General features: G+C 47.0%; 1 long non-coding RNA gene across 7 annotated transcripts; it reads left to right on the top strand.

Annotated features, from left to right (window-relative positions):
* The first annotated feature begins 3696 nt into the window (after positions 1 to 3696).
* On the top strand, positions 3697 to 8753 carry LOC124674485. Of its 7 annotated transcripts, none has more exons than XR_006993039.1 (5): positions 3748 to 4030; positions 4159 to 4319; positions 4443 to 4576; positions 8217 to 8288; positions 8408 to 8753. It is a non-coding gene; the product is annotated as an uncharacterized LOC124674485 (long non-coding RNA). The 7 variants fall into 7 exon arrangements; XR_006993040.1 differs by having other exon boundaries at positions 3750 to 4030; positions 4443 to 4571; XR_006993038.1 differs by having other exon boundaries at positions 3697 to 4030; positions 4443 to 8279.
* Positions 8754 to 25235: the final 16482 nt, after the last annotated feature.

Here is a 25235-nt window from a genome sequence, read left to right as displayed (position 1 = left end):
AGTCATGCTCCCGCAGTTCAGCATGACTTTGTCCTTCGTTTCTTTCTTCACTCGGAAGAAAAACTGCCACAATGTGACATTTGGTCGGATCCCAAGATGCCCTTCGCAGAGATTGCGAAGTTGGAGAGAAGGAGGTACGAGTTTGGGCAGATGTTGTGGGGTTGGAGCCCGTACGTGTCGAGGACGGAGAGGAAAAACTCCGAACAGGGGAGCGATAGACCGCGCTCAACCCATGCCTTGGTCATGACTCATTCGTCCGCATCGGGTTTGGGGACGTCGGAGTCGCGCATGAAGCTCCAGTGCTCGGAGATCATGTCCTCGTTCTGGAGCTCTCTAAGCTCCGCGTCAGTGGTCTCGCAGGGCCACCATTGACCCCTCAAGCCTTCACGGATCCGGGCCTTGGAAGCCTTCTTATTTTCCGCTTCCTGAACCTTGGCTGCCATTCTAGCTTGGCCTTGGAGTTCTTCTTGGAGCTCTTGTGCGGTTGGAATCCGGCCTAATACGGTACTGGAAGAGGCGGAGAATGGTTGAGCAAGCCTAATGTCGGAAACGTATGGTGGTAGATATGCAATGGGATCCGGGCATATTGGTTCTACAGTGCTGGGTTCCGGGCTACTCGGAGAACTACCAGTACAATGCGGTGAACCATGCGGCATGCTTCCGGCTGCACCCATGCAAACTAGTTGAGTAACCGGAATCTACACTAGTCTACTTCTTCTTCTACAAGGCCGGTGCACGTACCGTTAATGGCGCGGCGGTCCGGCGAGGCTCCGGTGAGATGAAGGTCACCGAACTTGGAGCAAGCTTCGCACTTTGACCACGAATCGGCGGCGCGGAAGAATTCCCGGTCAACCGTGGCAATCTCAGTGCGGAGGGAGGCTTGGAACGGCGGCGCGCGAAGCTCTCCGTGAGGAAGCTCGCCGGAGTTTAGATCCGATGGGCGGCGCGGCGCGAGGAGGAAGACGATGCGGTGAGGATGCGGTGAAAGAATGCGAAGTTACCGTGCTTGGGGGTATTTATAGACCTCGCGCGGAGATTCGTGATTCGGATCCAACGGTGGGAACGGAACGGTCACACCGTCAGATGATCGACACGTGTCTTAGGTCAAAAGCGGTAAAACGACGTGGAGGTAACTTAACTGTGCGCTCCCGAAATTTCCGGCTAAAGATTCACATCTCCGAAAATTTAGCGCGGGAAAAGAGGAAGTTGTGCGCGGGAAAAGTGGAATCTCTGTTGCATTGCCAATTCAGAAGAAAAGAAGATTTCCGAGCAAATGAAGCCGGAAACAAGTAAAGTTTTGAAGCTCTTCAAGATTCTCTTCGGATCCGAGCTCAATGGAGTCGGAGGAATGATGAATCTCGGAGAACTTCGGGGGCTACTGTTGCGGGTATACTTTATGGGTATATCAACGACATGGCCTAGATCTGGCAAGCCCGGGTGGCCCACAGACGGTGATGTGGCATGTGGCCCATCGGGCGGCCCAGTTGCTGTAGATCCTGAAGGATGAAGTCCAGCCCAGGAACAGGAAGCCGGATCCCAACCGACCTACGAAGGAGGCCGGATCCGTGAAGGCCCATGAAGTATTCGGATCCATCACGTTCTTAGAGGAAAGCAGATCCTTGACGTACACGGCAAGACATTGTACCGTAGTTAGGCAACTTGTATTCCGGCTAGGACTCTCCATGTAAACCCTAGATCCGTGCGCCTTTATAAGCCGGATCCCGGGAGCCCTAGAGGCACAACCACAACTCATTGTAACAACGCGAAAGCGCCCAGATAATTCCAGACAAGCAGCAGTAGGCCCTGTCATCGTGCAGGTGTTCCGAAGCTGGGTAAATCGTGTACCACCGTCCCGTGTGCACTCCGCCCTATGGCCCCTACTTCTTCTCCCCCTCGTGAGGATCCCTCCTCCGAGGCACCGTCGATTAGGCAACGACAATTGTCATTAATTACCAAAACCACACATAGGTGCAATATACCCTTACACTAGGAAACATGGGCCACACCCACGTCGCACGAATGTTTCAAGTCGGTTACAGATAGCCCACGATCCGGGAGCGACCCGAACCGACTACCTGCGACGCATCCGTCGCGTGTCGCGTCGTGTCGTGTCGAGTCGAGACGAGCGAGGAGGAGGAGCGCGCGTGTACCACTCCTATTCTCACTCACTTACTAGTGGTGGAACAACCCACCTTATAAGGTGGTCTAACTTCCTCCTAACTTTCAATGTGGGACTAAACTTCCCACCTCTTGCCACTCTCTAGTGAGCTGCCACAAACTTGGACTCAAAATCACATGGCTGCCACTAAGTGGGCTTTGAGATTTATAGGGAAATCTAAAATCTAGTATGGGCCACTAAATGTGGGCCCAATATTTCAACACCCCCACCCCCACTCTCTTGCTCCCACTATCCGCTCTTTCCCCTCCCCACTTCTCCTCAGGGCATCTTCAACGGGGCGACGCAACGGACGCTGCTCGACCGTTTGCGTTCGCACGGACCGAAAATGCGCCTGCACCCTGCTCCAGCGGGGCAACGCATCGTGTCCGGGGCGTCCGCAGCGACGCAAACGCGGCGCAAATATGCGGCACGTTTGCGTCTCCGCGGATGCTGCGCGGTCGGCCCGTGCGTCCACTCGCTTCCCCCACGGGCCCGCCTGGCAGCGACCCTGGCTCGATCGGTGCGAATTAAAGCACAACAACCGCGCCGATGTCAACCGCCGGAGTGGCAACCGCGCCGATCAACCGGCCAACCACCGGAATGGAGCGCCGAACTGCCGCGGAAGAGCAACCGCATGCCTCTTCGTTATACACGCCGCCATTAATCCCTGCTGAATATAACCCCTGCGCCTGCTGTAATTCACGTCAAACCGGTTGCCATTCTTCTTCTTCTTCTCTAACAACGGCTAGCCAGCCACCATGAGCAACTTGTTCTTGCTGTGGGACATAGACAGCGAGGGCAAGCCGCCGGGATGGCGGCATTGGTGGGACAGGGCTGCGACGCCCAGCGACCCTAGCTCCCCGCCGGGGGAGGTCGAGGAGGACGGAGGCGCCGTTGGTAGCGATGGCCAGGAGGAGGAGGAGGACTCCGACGCCAAGTTCGCACAGCTGGAGGCGGCGGCGGCAAGGAAGGAGGCAAGGGCCCGGGCGCGGGCGCAGGCGGAGCATCGTCGTCCGTTCACCGACGACGACGAAGACCCCATTGACCAATCATCCGACTGGAACTCAAGCTCCATAGACGTGTCGTCCGGCAGTTCGTCTTCCAAGGAGGAGGTGACAAGCAAGAGACGTGTCCGCGAGGACGACAAGGCAGAGCCTTCTAACAACAAGGCCAAGAATTAGTTTATAATTTGTTTGTTTTCAAATTTGTTCTCTAGTTTGTATGTTAAATATGTTTGAACTTGTTCGATTCGAGAATTAGTTTATAATCAGTACAACTTGTTTTCGTGTTTGAAGTTCTTTTTCAAAGATTTACCGATGTAGAAATTGGCGAGTTCTTTAACAAAAGAAAAAGAAGAAGCAAGGGTGTCTAAAATGCGTCAACGTAAACGGATAATTTGCGTCTCGAGCGGTTATTTTCGCGTGTATGAGACGATGCAAACGGATGCTCGTTGACAATTTAGGGACCCCGCTGGAGATGCCCTCACGGCGCTCAGGCTCACGCCCATGTCTTCTCCCTCCCCCTGCTGCAGAATTCCCATCTCGGCCACCAGCGCGAGTACCGCGTCCTCCCCTAGTTCCCTCCGCCGGAGCCAGGAGCCCAGGACAGGGCCTCCCCTGGTACCCCTCCGCCGGCGACATGAAGGGCCCCTCCCCTGGTTCCCCTCGGCCGGCGACAGGACTTGCCCCTCCCCTGGTTCCCCTCTGCGGGCGCCAAGATCGCGCCTATCCCTCCCTCCGCGCGGCTGCCGCGAGTTCTACCCCCTACTCTGCCTCTCGCCACTGCCGCAACGGCCGGCCCCTCCCCTGCCTCGCCGCTGCTCACCGGAAGCCAAGCGAGCATGTTGGCATGTGCTTTTCATCATTCTGCCGAGTAAGAAGCTTGTGATGTTGCTTGCTTATCATGAACCCATGACTACATTTGTGTTCTAGTTGTGCTCGTTGCTTAGACTATGCTGTTTGATATGATCGTACCCTGAGACCTTTTAATCTAAAAAACAGCATGTAGAAGCTCATCATTTATACTTGCTGGACTACTTGCATTGGGGTGCACCAAAGATGTGGTATGGAGTTCCAGGATAGGATGCTGTGAATCTGAAGTCTGCATTGAGGAGACATCTACTTGACTTGTCTGAGATCAACCTGATTTGCTTCACAACCTGGTGAATTTAACTATGTTTTGTTCAACTGAATCTTTTTTTTGCTATGTACTTATATGGTGTAAATTTGACGGTGAGGCATGGTGTAAACTAAATCTTTTTTAATACTAGTTCTCTGTTTCATAGGATCACTTATGACGATGAACTAAAGAAGCAACACCTAATGCTTCTCCACAATGGATTGTACCGTTTATCACGGGTGAGGCTTGAAATGTTCGGTTTATGCGTGAGTGCTTATGCTACATATTCCACTATGTAAGGTTTGGAACATTTCATCTTTAATGCTATTGAGTTATGTGCTGCAAAATTTGCTTTTGATGTTTAGATGCTTTGTTATGTTTGGTTACAAGTGTTTGTTTTGGTAGATAGTTCAGCAATTGTTAAACTATTTCTCTTATCTCAGACAGTTTGAGAATGATGCAGTCATCGAAAAAATATGAAATTATAGCATCAGGTTAGCTGAATCGAGTTACACCAAAGATCAGAAAATACAGTTCATAATCCTCCAGCTCACATTGCTACATCAGACATTTTCATACATAGGCATAAACACATCCTGTCAGCTGATATCTGCAACCTGCGATACTGCTATGCTATTTATGCTTTAGGCTTAGGCCTCGCTTGTTGACTAGCTCCTGGACCATGTACATGCCTAACTGGAATTCAGTATAGAGTGCTCGGTAGTAGCATCCATGAGCTATTTGTTGGGCTGGGGCAAAGATATGATTCGTTCGTTCCCAGCAAGAGTATACTTTTACAAAGTAAATTAAGATTTCTTTAAAACAACATAGAGGTGTAACAGCAAAGTAGCCCGGTTGGCTCTTTCCCTAGACGATTGAACCATACATACCTTAACTGAGCGTTGATGATGTCCAGCTGCAACATACGTTGCATAAATGAAGTCCTCTGAGCAAAATGGAAATGAGAAATAAAGCTCGGGATATCTATGTATGTTAAGAAACTAAAAGAAGATAATGTTGCAAAGATAATTTAAGGAATACAATTATATGTATATTGCTAGTTAGTTCCAGGTGAAAGGTAATAATATGTATCTTGAGCATTACTGGGTGCTGCAGAATTTCGTAGTCTGTGTTGCAAACCTTTGATATAATCTATATTAAATTAAATATGCCTATTCAATGTCCATAGATTATCATGATTAAGTCGTGCAATCAAATTTTTTTGTTAGCATAAAAAGTAGTTTTTATCTAGGTACAAAAACATGATGCAAATAAACCTTAGAACAACGCACCTGCCTCTCACCCCTCTAAAACATCTCTATAGACAATGTTTTTGGTGCATTTCCCGGTTTTATTGACCTCTTTGTTTGGCTTGGCCAAAATCCATGTCGTATTTCTTGACACACCCCTTGACAATGCAACGTATAGCTGTCCATGTGAGAATATAGGCTCGGGAAGGTAAATACCGACGTTTGGTATGGTGCCTTGTTAATGGTCATCACAAAACTTAGGCCAATGGGGAACTGTTTTCTCTTGAGTTTGAAGGGAAGTGAGATGTCCTCTGATGGCGACATAGGGATCCTAGGTATGAATACCCTCTTTCCACCATGCTGACAACCAACAATCTTTGCATCGGTTGCATTATCGTGGAAGGCTCTGATCGTACGCCGTGTTCCATTGCATAGGCCATTATGAGGGTCGAGGTTTCGGAGCAGAATGACCGGGCAATTGACCTTCAATCTCAAGACATGCGGGAGCAATGCCATGATTTGGTGTGATCGAGTTCATAGTGTAATTGTTCTGCAAATCATGCTCGGTTGAGTCGAAGCTATGGTATAACCTTTCATCGCCTGGAAACCTGGAGATCATCTTGTCATTCAGGTCATCAACATGCTCATTCTTGGTCGAAAGGATTGCATGTGTGCTCATGTACTCTCTCGACCTAGCGTTGGCATGTAGCGATGGGGAGACATTTTCAATGAGCGTGTTAATAGTTTTTTCATCCTTGGTATAACCGATCACGATGTCATCAGTGAGACGCACATAGTCGTCCACAATTGTCTCTTCTGTTCCATTGCCGACTCAGAATGCCAAGGATCAGCTTGTGCCCGCATGTTCCGTGTGAGGCATATCTTGTGTCTTATCCCACAGATAGGTCTCAGAAGTGTAGCATCTGTGATATGTGCTCTTTTCCCACATGTCACAAAAGGAAGGACCCGCCTGAAATCCCCACCAAAGACGACAACCTTTCCTCCAAACGGCAAAGGACCTTCCATTATATCTTGGAGCGATCTATCAAGCATCTCAACTGCTTGCCATTTGGTCATAGCGACTTCGTCCCGAATTATCAAGGACTGCTGCTTTAGCAACTCCGCTGTAGCACTCTGCGTTGTGAAACTACGCGTGCTATTATCTTTGCATTATCAATGCTGCTATACCTAATGTAGCAGTTGCGATCGCTATTAGGCCCATGGAACGCACCTTCGCAAGCATTGCTTTGTGTAAGTATGTCTTGCCAGTGCCTTCTGGACCATCAACGAAGAATATCTGGCCTTTTTTGTTCATCACATGATCCATTATATCATTGAAACTAGCCAACTACTCACTGTTCAAACTGCCAAATAGATCTAGATGTTCTTTGTCTGCGGCAACTTGCCTCTTTGCTACCTCTTCAAGATGAGAATGGGCCGGGTCGACCCACCGGTTCACTGACCCTGCCCAAAATTTTGAGGCCATTGGGGCGCTTGGGTTGGCCTCGAATGTGTGGAAGTGGCTGCAGTTGCCGTCAACAGATAGGAGCTGGATGGTGGTCGCATTTGAGCTTGGGGGTCGTCGCGACGCTAGGGCGGTGGTGCCAGATCGGAGCAATGGCGCCAGGTGACGGTGGGCTTGAATGCGAACGACTTTGATGGGTGGAAGAGCAGTAATTTACTAGCCAGAGGGGAGCTCCGACGGAAGAGCACAACATGTTGAGGTGGGGTCGTCGATGGTGTACTGAGGAGGGAGCCAGATGTGGCAGCGCTAGCTGGAGAGAGGTCTCGTGCCATGCGTAACTAGCTATCTGGCTTATTTGTAGTTGGCTTGTTGGGCTGCGGGAATAAATGGGCTGATTTCCTCTTTAGAACTCACGGACCGCACTGAGTGTCAACAAAATTTCGGGCTTTCGGGCTATTCGGGCACTCAGACGTTGCAACCTGAATTTCCTGAACTAATATTTGGCTTGCAGATCTGACACCCGAAATTAGGCCCGAATTTTTGGGTTTCGGGTAATTCAGGTTCAGGCTCGGTTAATTCGGGTTCGGGGTTGGGGCCTCGGGTTTTATGCCCACCGTGATCTGCAGGAGATACAAAGCGTGCATCCCTATATTGTCGAATCTCATTGATGATTCCACCATGATATCCTGCTCGCATGCAAAGGATGCTTTGTCATGCCCTTTATAGATGTACTTGACTGCCTTGACTTGACATTAATGTGGCAGTTGTATCGCATAAGCACAAAGGGGTTGTAAGGGATGACCCACCTGTTATCCAAATCTGCTCCTCTGATCCTAACTCCACACTCATTGTCCTTCTATTGATGGGATATCAGTCTTTCCCTTGCTGTGTGGTGTCGCAAAATTCTCGTGGGTAATGAAACCGGCATTGTCCATCAATCATGCAAGGACAACTTTTCTTCAAAAAGGACAACTTTTCTTCAACTCACCACAGAGCCGTGCAGCATGTGTTTGACGACCAGATCATGTAGAACAGGGTATTTCTCTTTTTAAGGTATCTCTGGAGATATCACACGATCATAGTTCCAGGATCATCACAAATAACTTAGCGTTTCCTATTATTACAAATAAGGCTTCGTGAATCACCTGATGGTTCTCTTAACTTTCAGATGTTGCTAGCTGTTCTCTGGCCTTGAGAAGATGCTTACTTTTATGGTTTCTTTCAGGAACATTTCCAGAAGCAGAGGATAGAGAATTGAATGGGTTCCTCAGAGCCTACACCTTAGTAGGTCAATCCAGTATGCGTTTGACTACTTGTTCATGAGAGAATGGCATTGACATGCATTGTGGTCACTCGTCAGTATCCTGTTGCTTTCAATCATATCAATCTGAATGTTGGGTGATATCCTTTTTGCAGACAGCCTACCTCAGGAATTTGGGGTGGACCATAACATCCAAGTTTCGCCGCGACAGGATTCTTTGTTCCCCATGCATCATACACATTACAGTTACATATATACTTGTATCTAAATGGCTGGAAGTCGCATGATGTATATCTTTTTTTAGAAAAAGTAGCATAGTGCTGTTTTCATTGGTAAAGAAGGAGAAAGTCAAATATTACCTACATCCAAGTCAAATACTGAAAGTATTAGCGTTTGGGGGCTGTGCATGTATTTATGTTGTTTGGCTCTAGACGTGAGACTGAGCATGCTTTTCGTGTACTTGCATGTCTATGAGAAGGTAGTTCGTGCTTTCACAGTTTATGGTGCTGGTTTGGATGACCTGAAGATGACTGTGCGGCCTGAGCTTGTTTCTAGAACTTTGTTTCCGAGTCAGGTGTGTGCGTCTATGTTAATGGGATCCTGTTTCCACTTTAAAAGTGATTGTTGTAAAAATCGATTGCCCTGACTGAATTGATAATTATCTGATGATAAAATGTAAATACAGTTTAGTGATTTGCATATGTTAACTATTGTTTCAGGTCAGAGTTAAAGAATTATACTAAGTTGAACAATACAAGGATCTTAGAACACATTAAAATACTCTTTATTAATAATCATGAAAAAACCATTACATAAGAACTCTAAACTGTAATTTTTTTTTGGCCTAATAGGCCAGACTAGACCTAATACCTAACCTAAGAACTATAAGAGTCCACAAGACTAACAAGAGAAAAATCGTTGAAAGAAGAACGATTTGCAATGCAAGAAATTTAAAAGAAAAGATTTCAGAGAAATATCAAATAAAGGACAAACTATGCAATGCGAGAGAACATATCACCCAAGAGAAGATTTTTTGTTTTGCAAATCTCAAGAAAATCGATCGAGAAGAAAGGCGAGTAAAAATAAACGAACAACTATGCAAAAAACGATGAGAATTTTTTTATCTGTTTTTTAAAGAAGATGCAATGCCTTTTTTTTGAAGATGCAATTTTGTTTTAATGAAGATGCAATGTTTTTTAAAAAAGGAAGAAGATGCAAAAAAAATTAATGAAGATGCAATGTTTTTTTTAAGAAGATGCAATGCAAGAATAGAAACTAGGCGACCATGAAACACTAAAAACGTAACTCCAAATCTTAGTTAAGAGAGTAGGGGACGATAATTTTTTTTTTAAGAAGGTAACTCCAAATCCTAATTAGAAAACCAAAGAGCAAATAAATCGAAAAACTGCAACAGAGAAACCGACTAGTCTGCAAGAAACCAACAAATCGATGCGAGGCGAGAAAGAAATCCAATAGTGAAAGAAACAAATTGACCAAAAAGATGCAATGCAGAAAGAAAGGAACCAATCAACAAGATGCAACGAGGAAAAGAAACTCCGATCAAATCCTAGTAATTAAGATGCGACGGCGGGCGGCTGGCATGCTCGCACGCGGCGAGGCTTCTTCTCTTCCCGGTCTGGGGCCGTTTCCGCTTTCCTCTTTTGGGATCCAGAGCTTGCACTGGGTGGCTTGGGGCCGCGCTCCATGACCTTGAAGAAGCGCTGGAACTCTTCGGGGCTGATGAAGATGCGGTAGTCAACAGCCCGCAGGAAGAGCAATTCGAGTCGGGAAATCTCGCTAGCCCGGATCGACTTGTCGGAGCAGATCTGGAATGCCTCGACCCGCCTCTCGAAATGCCTAGGGCTGATGAACTTGGCCCCGAGCAGGACGGCGACGGATACGAGGCGGTGCGCCGTGGCCGGCTCGACCAGGATCCCGGCGTCGCGCGCGGCGCGGGTGCGCATGAAGCGGACGAGGTAGGCCCCTGCCAGGACGTACACCGCGCCGTCGAACAAGTAATTGGACCGCTGGATGCGTACCAGGAACTCGGAGATCGGGACGGCCGGGGTCGCGCCGCCGCGGAACGCCCGGACGAGGTCGTTCTCGGCCGGCTTGGAGGCGGCGTCGGCGAAGTGGCGCGACTCGAAGTCCACGAGCGCGGCGAGGAGGCGGATCGTCCTGGGGGTGCCGTTGGCGTCGAGGCGCAGGACGGCCTCCGCCGAAGCCATGGCGATCGATCGACGAGCTTGGGGTGTGTGCACGGGGTTTCGAGCGAAAATTAGGGTTTCCGTTCTTTTCGCGCGAGAGACGAGAATTGGTATGGCTGGCGGCTGGAGATACGTAGGTATATATGTATCTACAGGAATACTTGTTCGGGTCGGACTCGTACGCGTATTTCCTTTATTTCGAACCGACTTCGGTACAGAGAGATCGTGTAGAGGTTTGGCCTACGCGTTTTTAGTTTCCTTCTTTTGTTCTTTCCGTTTTCGAATCTACTTCGATACAGCGAGGTCGGTATGTATACCATACGAGAATATTCCTTTTCATATGTTTTCTGGGAGCGAAATCTTTTTCACGCGTATATGGACTGCTTTCATCGGTAATTTGGCAGTCAGAAAAAACTCTTCGCTCCGCGTCGCTCCCTGCGGGCGACCGGGGTGAACACCCTAGCTTCATCCCGCGCCCAACCCTCCCTCCTTCTCTCCTCCCCTGCAGCCAGCGACCGCCAACGGGCAAAACTCGCGTGGTGCCGGTGGTGGCGGGCTCTTCCTCACCAGCGCGCGCGGGGCTCTGCGCGGGGTAGACGCGGCCGGTGGCGGTGCTCTTCGGGGCGTCCGGGACTCGGTTCGGCGGCGGGGCGACAACGCTTGGCGGCGGCGGCTCTAGGCGAAGGCGGTGGCGGTGCAGCGCGAGCCGTGTAGGCGGCGGAGCGCGGCGACGGAGGGGCAGGCTGGTGGTGCGGTGTAGGAAGGGCCAGTTGGGTCCCGATCTGGGCCTTGCGGGCACTATCCATGGCCAGGCGGGCCTGGGCAGGGCCACCGTCGGCGGGGCACCTTCTGGGCTGCACTGCGGCTGGATCTAGGTCTGGGCCAGGTAGGCCCAGATCTGGCGGCCAGTGCAGCTCTGCGTTCGTCCCCTATCTTGTTCAGGCGGGTCGTCGGATGTTCTTACCGGCGTTCAAAGGCGAGTTCTTGGATGCCGACAAAGTGACGGGCTTGATCGGCAACTTGGTGGCGTCGGTTACGGTGCAACTATGTCCCCGGGCGTTGCGGCGCAGGTGCTCCTTTGCGGCGGTGTGCGGTCTCGGCCAAGGCAGTCTTGCGGGGAGTGAGGTCGCGGTGACGCCGCTCTTGGCGTCTGCCTAACACATGGTGGTCTGGCCGGTGGCGGCATGGGTTGGCTCGGTACGAAGCTGCAGTTGGATGGAATCGGCGACGTGGGCGTAGCAGTGTGGCGGCACGTCTAATGGGGCCTGATCCGGGCCTGGCAGGCGGCCAGGCATTATCTAGGCCTAATTGGCAGTGCTACTGCATCCGGACGGCGGGCACCTTGTGTGCTGGAGGGTGGATCCCCTCCCCTAGCTGGTGTTGGTCCTGATGACTGTTAGCTATGGTGTTGGCCTGCATTGTCCAATCCGTCAGTGTTGCCGCGTGTTGACTAGGCCATGGGCTCAAGCTCGTGGGATGCCGAGGCGGCCACGGAAGGCGGACTGCACAGTTGGCTCTACGGCGGGCAATATTGCGGTGGTGGTGGCCCCACTCTGCTGTCATGGGGATGGCGTGGAGCGGACGATGGGTGTTCCTGGGGTTGGCGGCGCTTCGGCTTTGGTAGCTCCCAGATCTTGTTTCGGAAACCTACCTCGGGGGCTGCGGGCGGCTAAGTTCTCCGGGCGTGGTGTGAGGATGCTTCCGGGTGAAAGCTCAGCGCCTCGGCGCCAGCGACGGCGATACCTGCGGGTGTCGCAACCCTCTTGGGCGCGTCGTTGTGGGTATCCTCCCTGCGTGACGGCTCCGGGTGAAAACCTAGACCTTGTGGTCTCGAGGGCGGCTGTGTAATGCATGGTCACCCTCTTGGGGGCGTGATACGTCCAAAACATATCTACTTTCCCGACCACTTTTGCTACTGTTTTGCCTCTAATTTGTGTATTTTGGATACAACTAACACAGACTAACGTTGTTTTCAGCAGAATTGCCCTGGTGTCTTGTTTTTGTGCAGAAACTCAACTTTCAGGAAAATCCCCGAAAATAATCGCGAAGGGCCTATTTTCCCAGAAGACTCACTGATTGCGCGTAATTAACACGTCCGTTGGGAACCCCAAGAGGAAGGTATGATGCGCACAGTAGCAAGTTTTCCCTCAGAAAGAAACCAAGGTTTATCGAACCAGGAGGAGCCAAGAAGCACATTGAAGGTTGATGGCGGAGGAGTGTAGTGCGGCGCAACACCAGGGATTCCGGCGCCAACGTGGAACCTGCACAACACAATCACAAAACTTTTCCCCAACGTAACATCGAGGTTGTCAATCTCACCGGCTTGCTGTAAACAAAGGATTAGATGTATAGTGTGGATGATGATGATTGTTTGCGAAGAACAGTAAAGAACAATTGCAGCAGTTTGTATTTCAGATGTAAAGAATAGGACCGGGGTCCACAGTTTATTAGCGGTGTCTCTCCCATAAGATAGCAGATGTTGGATGAACAAATTACAGTTGGGCAATTGACAAATAAAGAAGGCATAACAATGCACATACATATATCATGATGAGTACTATGAGATTCAATCAGGGCATTACGACAAAGTACATAGACCGCTATCCAAGCATGCATCTATGCCTAAAAAGTCCACCTTCGAGGTTATCATCCGAACCCCTTCCAGTATTAAGTTGTAAACAACGGACAATTGCATTAAGTATGGTGCGTAATGTAATCAACACAAATATCCTTAGACAAAGCATCGATGTTTTATCCCTAGTGGCAACAAGCACATCCACAACCTTAGAACTTTTTGTCACCGTCCTGCATTTAATGGAGTCATGAACCCACTATCGAGCATAAATACTCCCTCTTGGAGTCACAAGTATCAACTTGGCCGGAGCCTCTACTAGCAACGGAGAGCATGCAAGAACATAAATAACATATATGATAGATTGATAATCAACTTGACATAGTATTCAATATTCATCGGATCCCAACAAACACAACATGAAGGATTACAAATAGATGATCTTGATCATGATAGGCAGCTCACAAGATCTAACATGATAGCACAATGGGGAGAAGACGACCATCTAGCTACTGCTATGGACCCATAGTCCAGGGGTGAACTACTCACACATCGATCCGGAGGCGATCATGGCGATGAAGAGACCTCCGGGAGATGATTCCCCTCTCCGGCAGGGTGCCGGAGGCGATCTCCCGAATCCCCCGAGATGGGATTGACGGCGGCGGCGTCTCTGGAAGGTTTTCCGTATCGTGGCTCTCGGTACTGGGGGTTTCGCGACGGAGGCTTTAAGTAGGCAGAAGGGCAGGTCAGGAGGCGCCACGGGGGCCCCACACAACAGGGCCGCGCTGGCCCCTTGCTGGCCGCGCCGCCCTGTTGTGGCGGCGCCTTGTGGCCCCACTTCGTCTATCCCTCGGTCTTCTGGAAGCTTCGTGCAAAAATAGGACCCTGGGCGTTGATTTCGTCCAATTCCGAGAATATTTCCTTACTAGGATTTCTGAAACCAAAAACAGCGAAAAACAACGAATTGGCTCTTCGGCATCTCGTCAATAGGTTAGTGCCGGAAAATGCATAATAATGACATATAATGTGTATAAAACATGTGAGTATCATCATAAAAGTAGCATGGAACATAAGAAATTATAGATACGTTTGGGACGTATCAAGCATCCCCAAGCTTAGTTCCTACTCGCCGTCGAGTAGGTAAACGATAACAAAGATAATTTCTGAAGTGACATGCTATCATAATCTTGATCATACTATTGTAAAGCATATGAGATGAATGCAGCGATTCGAAGCAATGATGAAGATAATGAGTAAACAAATGAATCATATAACAAAGACTTTTCATGAATAATACTTTCAAGACAAGCATCAAATAAGACTTGCATAAGAGTTACTCATAAAGCAATAAATTCGAAGTAAAAGCATTGAAGCAACACAAAGGAAAATAAAGTTTCAGCGGTTGCTTTCAACTTCAACATATATATCTCATGGGTAATTTTCAACACAAAGTAATATGACAAGTGCAATAAGTAAACATGTAAGAATCAATGCATACAGTTGATACAAGTGTTTGCTTCTAAGATAGAGAGAATAGGCAAACTGACTCAACAATAAAGTAGAAGATAGGCCCTTCGCAGAGGGAAGCATTGATTACTATATTTGTGCTAGAGCTTTTCATTTTGAAAACAAGAAACAATTTTGTCAACGGTAGTAATAAAGCATATGAGTTATGTATAAGATATCTTATAAGCTGCAAGCCTCATGCATAGTATACTAATAGTGCTCGCACCTTGTCCTAATTAGCTTGGGTTAACACGGATTATCATTGCATAGCATATGTTTCAACCAAGTGTCACAAAGGGGTACCTCTATGCCGCCCGTACAAAGGTCTAAGGAGAAAGCTCGCATTGGATTTCTCGCTTTCGATTATTCTCAACTTAGACATCCATACCGGGACAACATAGACAACGAGATAATGGACTCCTCTTTAATGCATAAGCATTCAACAACAATTAATATTCTCATAAGAGATTGAGGATTAGCTGTCCACACTGAAACTTCCACCATGAATCATGGCTTTAGTTAGCGGCCCAATGTTCTTCTCTAACAGTATGCATACTCAAACCATTTGATTGTGAAAACCGCCCTTACTCCAGACAAGACGAGCATGCATAGCAACTCACATGATATTCAACAAAGGTAAAAGAGTTGATGGCGTCCCCAGAAAACATGGTTACCGCTCAACAAGCAACTTACTAAGAAATAAGACACATAAGTACATATTCTTCACCACGATAGTTTTTAAGCTATTTTATCCCATGAGCTATATATTGCAAAGGTAAAGAATAGAAATTTTAAAGGTAGCACTCAAGTAATGTACTTTGGAATGGCGGAGAAATACCATGTGGTAGGTAGGTATGGTGGACACAAATGGCATAGTATTTGGCTCAAGGATTTGGATGCACGAGAAGAATTCCTCTCAATACAAGGCTAGGCTAGCAAGGTTGTTTGAAGCAAACTCAAGTATATAAAAGGTGCAGCAAAGCTCACATATGAACATATTATAGCTATTATAAGACTTTAGATTGTCTCCTTGTTGTTCAAACACCTTAACCAGAAAATATCTAGACTCTAGAGATCAATCATGCAAACCAAATTTTAACAAGCTCTATGTAGTTATTCATTAATGAGTACAAGGTACATGATGCAAGAGCTTAAACAAGATCTATATGAGCACAAAAATTGCCAAGTATCACATTATTCAAGATATTAAACCATTTACCACATGCAGCATTTTCCGTTTTCAACCATATAACAATGAATGAAATAGTTCAACTTTCGCAATGAACATTAAAGATAAAGCTAAGAACATATGTGTTCATATGAAACAGCGGAGCGTGTCTCTCTCCCAAACAAAGAATGTTAGGATCCGATTTATTCAAACAAAAACAAAAATAAAAACAAACAGACGCTCCAAGTAAAGCACATAAGATGTGACGGAATAAAAATATAGTTTCACTAGAGGAACCTGATAAGTTGTCGATGAAGAAGGGATGCCTTGGGCATCCCCAAGCTTAGACGCTTGAGTATTCTTAAAATATGCAGGGATGAACCACGGGGGCATCCCCAAGCTTTGACTTTTCACTCTTCTTGATCCTATTGTATCATCCTCCTCTCTTGACCCTTGAAAACTTCCTCCACACCAAACTCGAAACAAACTCATTAGAGGGTTAGTGCATAATTCATATATTCAGAGGTGACATAATCATTCTTAACACTTCTGGACATTGCACAAAGCTACTGAAAGTTAATGGAACAAAGAAATTCATCTAACATAGCAAAACAAGGCAATGCGAAATAAAAGGCAGAATCTGTCAAAACGAACAGTTCGTAAAGACGAATTTTAAAGTGGCACCAGACTTGCTCAGATGAAAATTCCCAAATTGAATGAAAGTTGCGTACATATCTGAGGATCACGCACGTAAATTGGCAGATATTTTTGATTTTTCTACAGGAACTACTGTCCAAATTCGTGACAGCAAGAAATCTGTTCCTGCGCAGTAATCCAAATCTAGTATTGGCTTTACTATCAAAGACTTTACTTGGCACAACAATGCAATAAAATAAAGATAATGAGAGGTTGCTACAGTAGTAAACAACTTCCAAGACTCAAATATAAAATAAAGGTGCAGAAGTAAAATAATGGGTTGTCTCCCATAAGCGCTTTTCTTTAACGCCTTTCAGCTAGGCGCAGAAAGTGTGTATCAAGTATTGTCGAGAGATGAAGCATCGGCAGAGGGGTTTGGAGCTTTCTCAACTATGCATTTTATCTTATCTATATGAGTTTCAGAGGCTCCCTTTTCATTGTTCTTAGGTTTGCTATCCTCGTCAAACAAATTTCCAGGGACAAGCCAACCATAGTTATTTTCTAGAGCGTCATTCATTCCCAGGAGCTTACAAGGTATTGTTGTCTTAATCTCCCCACCATCATTAATATTATTAGTGTACCTTACTCTCTCCATGTCCATCTTTTCAAGGATACTAACAAAATTGGTGTAAGAGCCAAGCATATTGTATTTAGTAAAGACCTTTCTAGCCTCTCTTGCTACACCACCAAATTCTTTGATAAGGGTTTATAAAACAAAATCTTTCTTTTCCCCTTCTTCCATATCACCGAGTGTGAGAAACATGTGTTGGATTATAGGATTGAGATTAACAAATTTAGTTTCCAACATGTGTACTAAAGAAGCAACAGCAATTTTATAAGTAGGAGCAAGTTCTACCAAGTGTCTATCTTCGAAATCTTCAGCGGTACTAACATGAGTGAAAAAGTCTTCTATATTATCTCTCCCAGTTATAGACCCTCATCCTACCGGTATGTCTTTCAGAGTGAACTTAGGAGGAAACATGATGAAATGAACTAAAGGTAAATAAAGTAAATGCAAGTAACTAATTTTTTTGTGTTTTTAATATGGAGAACAAGACAGTAAATAAAGTAAAACTAGCAACTAATTTTTTTGTGTTTTGTTTAAGTGCAACAAACAAAGTAGTAAATAAAATAAAGTAAAGCAAGACAAAAACAAAGTAAAGAGATTGGAAGTGGAGACTCCCCTTGCAGCGTGTCTTGATCTCCCCGGCAACGGCGCCAGAAAAAGAGCTTGATTGCGCGTAATTAACACGTCCGTTGGGAACCCCAAGAGGAAGGTATGATGCGCACAGTAGCAAGTTTTCCCTCGGAAAGAAACCAAGGTTTATCGAACCAGGAGGAGCCAAGAAGCACGTTGAAGGTTGATGGCGGAGGAGTGTAGTGCGGCGCAACACCAGGGATTCCGGCGCCAACGTGGAACCTGCACAACACAATCACAGAACTTTGCCCCAACGTAACAACGAGGTTATCAATCTCACCGGCTTGCTATAAACAAAGGATTAGATGTATAGTGTGGATGATGATGATTGTTTGCGAAGAACAGTAAAGAACAATTGCAGCAGTTTGTATTTCAGATGTAAAGAATAGGACTGGGGTCCACAGTTCACTAGCGGTGTCTCTCCCATAAGATAGCAGATGTTGGGTGAACAAATTACAGTTGGGCAATTGACAAATAAAGAAGGCATAACAATGCACATACATATATCATGATGAGTACTATGAGATTCAATCAGGGCATTACGACAAAGTACATAGACCGCTATCCAGACATGCATCTATGCCTAAAAAGTCCACCTTCAGGTTATCATCCGAACCCCTTCCAGTATTAAGTTGTAAACAATAGACAATTGCATTAAGTATGGTGCGTAATGTAATCAACACAAATATGCTTAGACAAAGCATCGATGTTTTATCCCTAGTGGCAACAGCACATCCACAACCTTAGAACTTTCACATCCATCGTCCTGCATTTAATGGAGGCATGAACCCACTATCGAGCATAAATACTCCCTCTTGGAGTCACAAGTATCAACTTGGCCAGAGCCTCTACTAGCAACGGAGAGCATGCAAGAACATAAATAACATATATGATAGATTGATAATCAACTTGACATAGTATTCAATATTCATCGGATCCCAACAAACACAACATGAAGGATTACAAATAGATGATCTTGATCATGATAGGCAGCTCACAAGATCTAACATGATAGCACAATGGGGAGAAGACGACCATCTAGCTAATGCTATGGACCCATAGTCCAGGGGTGAACTACTCACACATCGATCCGGAGGCGATCATGGCGATGAAGAGACCTCCGGGAGATGATTCCCCTCTCCGGCAGGGTGCCGGAGGCGATCTCCTGAATCCCCCGAGATGGGATTGGCGGCGGCGGCGTCTCTGGAAGGTTTTCCGTATCGTGGCTCTCGGTACTGGGGGTTTCGCGACGGAGGCTTTAAGTAGGCGGAAGGGCAGGTCAGGAGGCGCCACGGGGGCCCCACACAACAGGGCCGCGCGGGCCCCTTGCTGGCCGCGCCGCCCTGTTGTGGTGGCGCCTCGTGGCCCCACTTCGTCTATCCCTCAGTCTTCTGGAAGCTTCGTGCAAAAATAGGACCCTGGGCGTTGATTTCGTCCAATTCCGAGAATATTTCCTTACTAGGATTTCTGAAACCAAAAACAGCAGAAAACAGCAATCGGCTCTTCGGCATCTCGTCAATAGGTTAGTGCCGGAAAATGCATAATAATGACATATAATGTGTATAAAACATGTGAGTATCATCATAAAAGTAGCATGGAACAAAAGAAATTATAGATACGTTTGGGACATATCACTCACGGAGCCAGAAGGGCAGGCCAGGGGGAGGCCCACGGCCTCCAGACCATAGGCCGGCGCGGCCTAGGAGGGGGCGCGCCGCCTTATGGTGAGGCCGCCTCGGCCAGCCTTCGACGCCCCCCTCTGGACTACTTAAGGGTTTCGACCTAAAAACGCACGGGGGTTAGACGAAATCGCCAGAAGACATCCAGAACACCGCCGCGAAACTCCATCTCGGGACCAGAAACTCCGTTCTGGCACTCCACCGGGACGGGGAATTGTAGGAGATCATCGCCATCATCACCACCGACGCCTCTCCATCGACCAACCATGTTTCCCCCATCCATGTGTGAGTAATTCCCCCGCTGTAGGCTGAAGGGGGATGGTAGGGATTGGATGAGATTGGTCATGTAATAGCATAAGATTGTTAGGGCATAGTGCCTAGTATCCGTAATTGGTACTTTTATGATATTGTTGCAACTTGTTATGCTTAATGCTTGTCACTAGGGCCCGAGTGCCATGATCTCAGATCTGAACATGTTATTGTTTCATGATGATATGCATTGTTTTATGTTCTTACCTCGCAAGTTGTATACACATATTGCTGTCCGGAACCCGAGGCCCCAAAGTGACGAAATTGGGACAACCGGAGGGGAAGGCGGTGATATGAGGATCACATGTGTTCACGGAGTGTTAATGCTTTGCTCCGGTGCTCTATTAAAAGGAGTACCTTAATTTCCGGTAGATTCCCTAGAGGCCCGGCTGCCACCGGCTGGTAGGACAAAAGATGTTGTGCAAGTTTCTCATTGCGAGCACGTACGACTATATATGGAACACATGCCTATGGATTGCTTAGTACTTGGATACCGCTTTATTATTATCTCGCAAATGCCCTACCTTGATTGTTACATGATTTCTCTCATCCATGCAAGTGCTCGTTCATCCATCCCTGTGCCTACAGTATTTTAATCCCGTTGTTTACTATAATCACTACTGTTGTCTTTGTTACACCGTCGCTGATATTTCACTACTGCTACTGCTATAAAACTCGTTACTACGATAAACTCTTGCGAGCAAGTCTGTTTCCAGGTGCAGCTGAATTGACAACTCCGCTGTTAAGGCTTACAAATATTCTTTGGCTCCCCTTGTGTCGAATCAATAAATTGGGTTTTACTTCCCTCGAAGACTGTTGCGATCCCCTATACTTGTGGGTCATCAGGGCGCCGTTGTGGAGCTCCATTGCAACTCAAGCCGGTTTCAATGTCGCTGCAAGTTTTGGTTTTTGTGTTCTTTTTTGTTTATTCTTGATCTGTTCTGTAAGAGGTTCTCCTCACCATCTTGTATCGGTAAGACCGTTGCGGCTTTATTTATAAAGCGGGGAGAATGCCTGTTTTGAGAAGGTAATTTGGCGGTCAGCCCAATTGCCCAAATGGGCCGCAGATGACTTTTAAGATAGCCCGATCCATTTGATTACCATCTGGTCGTCTTTTCAAAAATAAATCTATTCTTTTTAGAAGACTAGGAAAAATGCCCATGCATTGCTACGAGAAGACAAAATATGTTGAAAGGCGAATTCAGTTTGTTGTGCGTACCAAATATGGTGACTTATAGTTTTTGAAACACATTTTTATCTTCTTACTAACCCTTTGAGGACCAACAACAAACATGCATGTGTCTTTTTCTATAGCACACAATCTTGCAATTTCCACCATATTGGCCACTTTTGCGTAGGACAATTATTGGTATTTTCATTGCCTAAGTGTCCTAATTCATTGCTAAATCAATTACAAAAGTGCAATATGATACTGAATGTGAAGCAGCAGGAAAGAAATATAGCATACTAATTTTTTTATACACAGACAATTTTTTTTTGCAAGAATAGTAACTTATTCAAAAATACATTTAAAATTTCTTGCAATGCATACAACCTAGTAAAAACCTATCCTCATTTTTCTTTCCTCCAAGGAGGTATTTGGTTTGCGTCTGAAATCGTGTTTTCATCCATTACATCGTTACCACTTACCGTTAATCATGTTTGATTCAGTTCCTCCGAAAACAGGTACTCCGTATCTTGTAATTGAGTCCCAGCGCCCACCGGAAACGAAACACGTTACGAGAGCTAGCCGGGTTGAGCGACTGCTTCTGATCTCGACCCCAACTGCTACCGATATCGGTTCTCCTCGGCGTCCTCTATTTCGGTAACAGCGATGCCTCACGGGCAGCTCACCAGGCGACCCTCTCCTGTGTTTTAGGCAGTCTCCTCCAGACCCCCACCGCCTCACCGACATTCTCCGTCGGTGGCCACGCGTCCACCGGCTCTTCATCTGGATCTCAATTTATGTTATAGAATCCATGCACATGGATGATTAAGTTGCTTCTGTTTTACTTCCTGCAAAATAAAAAGTTGCTTCTTTTTACCTTTACAAATTTCGTGTGCCGATCAAGTTGATGCAAGTTAATGCAACCATTGCACTGCCATGCTGCAACTCATATTCACGGTAGTAAGTAAATAAATGGTAAATCCAAATATTCCATTGTTGATCTGGTTTTGCACTCACGTATCTCATTTTCATTGTTACCGGAGCTACAGTAAGCAAACATGATCAATAGTTCTCAAAAGAAAACAAGCATGATCAATCATGTACTGGTTGAAAGTTTACTTTAGAAAAGAGCGAGCATCTTGCACACCACCCAAGCCGGCGGTCTGCGGGAACAACTCCATGGTCTCCTTCCTCCCAGCCTCCTCACCCTACGCTCCGGGCAAGGTAATATTTGCCTCAACCTCACCTGAAGCACAACAAACAAAGACATATTCAGATGGCATAGATGAATCCTCAATTCCCGGCGCCCGCCTCAAATTCCAGCCTAGATCACCCGAAATTCCAAAAATATACACAGATCTCGCACAAAACCTCCCCCAAGAAACCAGAAATTTTCACACAAATCAGAACGCAAACTCCCCCAAGCAAAAAAACTGAACAAGAAAAGGAGAAGCTGACAATTGTGAAACCAATGTAATTCTACCTGCTTAAACATTGTCTATGATGTTCTCCATGGCTTTGATTTGGTATTTGGAGTCACCTGGACTTTTATCTCTGTTACCATCCACACAACTATTCAAGCATGAGTAATCTGAAATGAAGCTTTAAATACAGCAGCCCTAAGCATGAGACACTAATGCTTCTAACCACCTTATTGTGTGTGAACTTCAGAAGCGTGTACACCCTTTTGAGGATGGTCTCTAAACATAAGGCAACATAATACTTGAATTTTGCAATAAGAAATAGATGGATTGTATTTATACTAAACTGGCCAATTATGATCTAAAATCATCATGTGAATTTTAGGGGCAGCTGCCTTTTCGTGGACAAACAAACAAAAAATAGAAGAATGGAACTGTCAGCCTTCTACAGGGCATGGGAAACAATTAGTCTTACAGCTTTATCTTAAGCTTCTCAATGGATTGTTAATATTCTAGTATGCATATATGCACAGTATAATTGAGCATAGCATCAAAATTCTTTCACCTTTTATGCCCGGGAGAGGTTTTATTCTCCTTTTCTCTTCTCTTCCTTCCGTGTCCACCGATCGACCTGCTATTGTGTAGATATGAATCACAAAAATTCTTGACAAAATAATTCAAGTGCAAATTTAAAGTAAAAGTTTACCTCGAGAAGCACCTGCGGTGGTCGACATCCCGGCGCCGGCGACGCCGTTGGATGGCACCATCCGCACGGCCACGGCCTGCAGGGGCGAGGACCCGGTGGTGAAGCAAGCAAGGGGACCGAGCAGCGACGCGAGGAAGGGTACGCGGAAGACATGGGGGAGATGTCGCGCGTGGCCTGACCCACGCCGTCCTCGACGCCGACGACCTAGGGTTTCGCGACAGCGAGGTTTGAGGTTCGATTGGAGGCGCGTCGGCGACGGATTCTGCGGGAGGGCGGTGCCGAGCTGCGCCAGACTGTGGCGAGGTCGGGGTCGCGTGGCCCGCAACGAGAATGGAGCGCCGGAGCTGGGGTGAGGCGGCATCAATCCGGTCCAACAACACACGCTAGGGGTGCAGGGGCGGGGCGGCAATGGGAAGGAGCGAGTGGTTTGGGGCGGCGGGGGTCTGCGTGGACAACGATATTGAGGTGACGGAGAAGATCGAGAAGGGAGTCGGGACTGGGATGGAGGGGACTGTTCTGCGCGAGGGTGGGAGGGGCGAAAGGATGTCGAGCGACGAGGACGACCAAAACATTTGACCTATCGAAGGGAGGGGAGGACGACCAAAGGACGACCAAAATGGGGAAGAAGGGGGAACATGTTTGTTCTTTTTAAGTAGTAGAGATAGAGAAAAGGGTATAGCCCCGAAACCAGATCCTTACCATGTTTTACACCTAGATTATCAGCTTTTCCCACCACCACGCAGTGACACAGAAACAAAAGCTTTAGTGAGACAAAGTCTAAGAACCAAAACCAGCAGTAGGTAAGACTCTAAACCCTTCACCATCACTAATAAGTTGTAATAAAAACATTATTTTTAAGTCATATTTCTCTTTTAGTGATTTTTTTTGTACCGAGCCAAATAAATTTGTCCCATACCCAGAGATGTGAGGAGCGCGTGTATTGATTCAGTCTCCACATAAAATTGCTGATCACATAACTATATTACAATTACTTTAAAAACGACTGCCGGGAAAGGCGCGAGGCTCTCCTCCCCAGGCCGTCTCCGAGTAAGCCACGAAAGAGGAGGACTCCCTCCTAAGTGGTTAGCCGTAGCAGGTGTTGCGCCGGCCACTTCACGCAAGGAACACTGATCAAGCAACAATAAAAGTGGTTGATGGTCCAGCTGGAAATTGATGGGATTCGTAGCATAGAAAACAAAAAATCCTACCGCAAGAACGAATAACAAGCCAAGATCCAATCTAGAAGATGGGAGCAACGAGAAGATCATGAGACTAACCCTCGAAGATTTCCAAAGCCTACGAGATTAGATCTCGTTGTTGCAGAAGATGATCACTTGCCGCTTTCAAAAGCGCGTAGAAGATCTTGACGGTGCCACAGTCGGGCAGCACCTCCGTACTCGGTCACACGTTCGGTGTTGATGATGACGTCGTTCTCCCCATTCCAGCGGGCAGCGGATGTAGTAGATCCTCCTCGGAATCCCGACAGTACAACGGTGTGGTGTCGGTGGTGGTGGAGATCTCCGGCAGGCTTCGCCTAAGCGCTACGGGAGAGAGGTGGGGGAGGGAGTGGTGCTAGGGTTTGGGAGAGAGAGGGGTGCGTCCAAGGGCAGCCTTGATGTGGCCGGCCAGCCCCCCTCTCCTCCTCTTTATATAGGTGGAACACCCAAGGGTTTGCCCAAAGATCTGAATAAGACCCCAATTCAAAAACTGTCATATGGACGAAACCTAGGGGGACAAGGACTTCTCCCTTTCCCCCTTTAGTGGCCGGCCAAGGGGGTGGAGTCCACCACGGACACCACCTTCCCACTTGGTTGGCTGATTAGGGTTTGTGGAATCCTTCCGGGACTCCACTTTCCATGGTGATTTCTTCTGGAAAGTTCTAGAACATTCTAGCGCCTTCCATAAATGCACCGGATCATTTCCAAACTTGGAAAGTGACTTCCTATATATGAATCTTATTCTCCGGACCATTCCGGACCTCCTCGTGATGTCCTGGATCCCATCCGAGACTCCAAACAAATATTCGAACTCCATTCCATATTCCATATCTACTTAAAACGACATCAAACCTTAAGTGTGTCACCCTACGGTTCGTGAACTATGTAGACATGGTCGAGACTCCTCTCCGACCAATAACCAATAGCGGGATCTGGAGATCCATAATGGCTCCCACATATTCAACAATAACTTAGTGATCGATTGAACCATCTACATACGATACCGATTCCCTTTGTCACGCGATATTTTACTTGTTCGAGGTTTGATCATCGGTATCTCCATACCTTGTTCAACCTCGTTGATGGCGTGTATTTCACACGTTCGTTGGGCAACCCCAAGAGGAAGGTATGATGCG

The sequence above is a fragment of the Lolium rigidum genome, chromosome 7 (assembly GCF_022539505.1).
Source record: "Lolium rigidum isolate FL_2022 chromosome 7, APGP_CSIRO_Lrig_0.1, whole genome shotgun sequence".
Taxonomy (NCBI): Eukaryota; Viridiplantae; Streptophyta; class Magnoliopsida; order Poales; family Poaceae; genus Lolium; species Lolium rigidum.
This window is presented reverse-complemented; position numbering and strand designations above follow the sequence as displayed.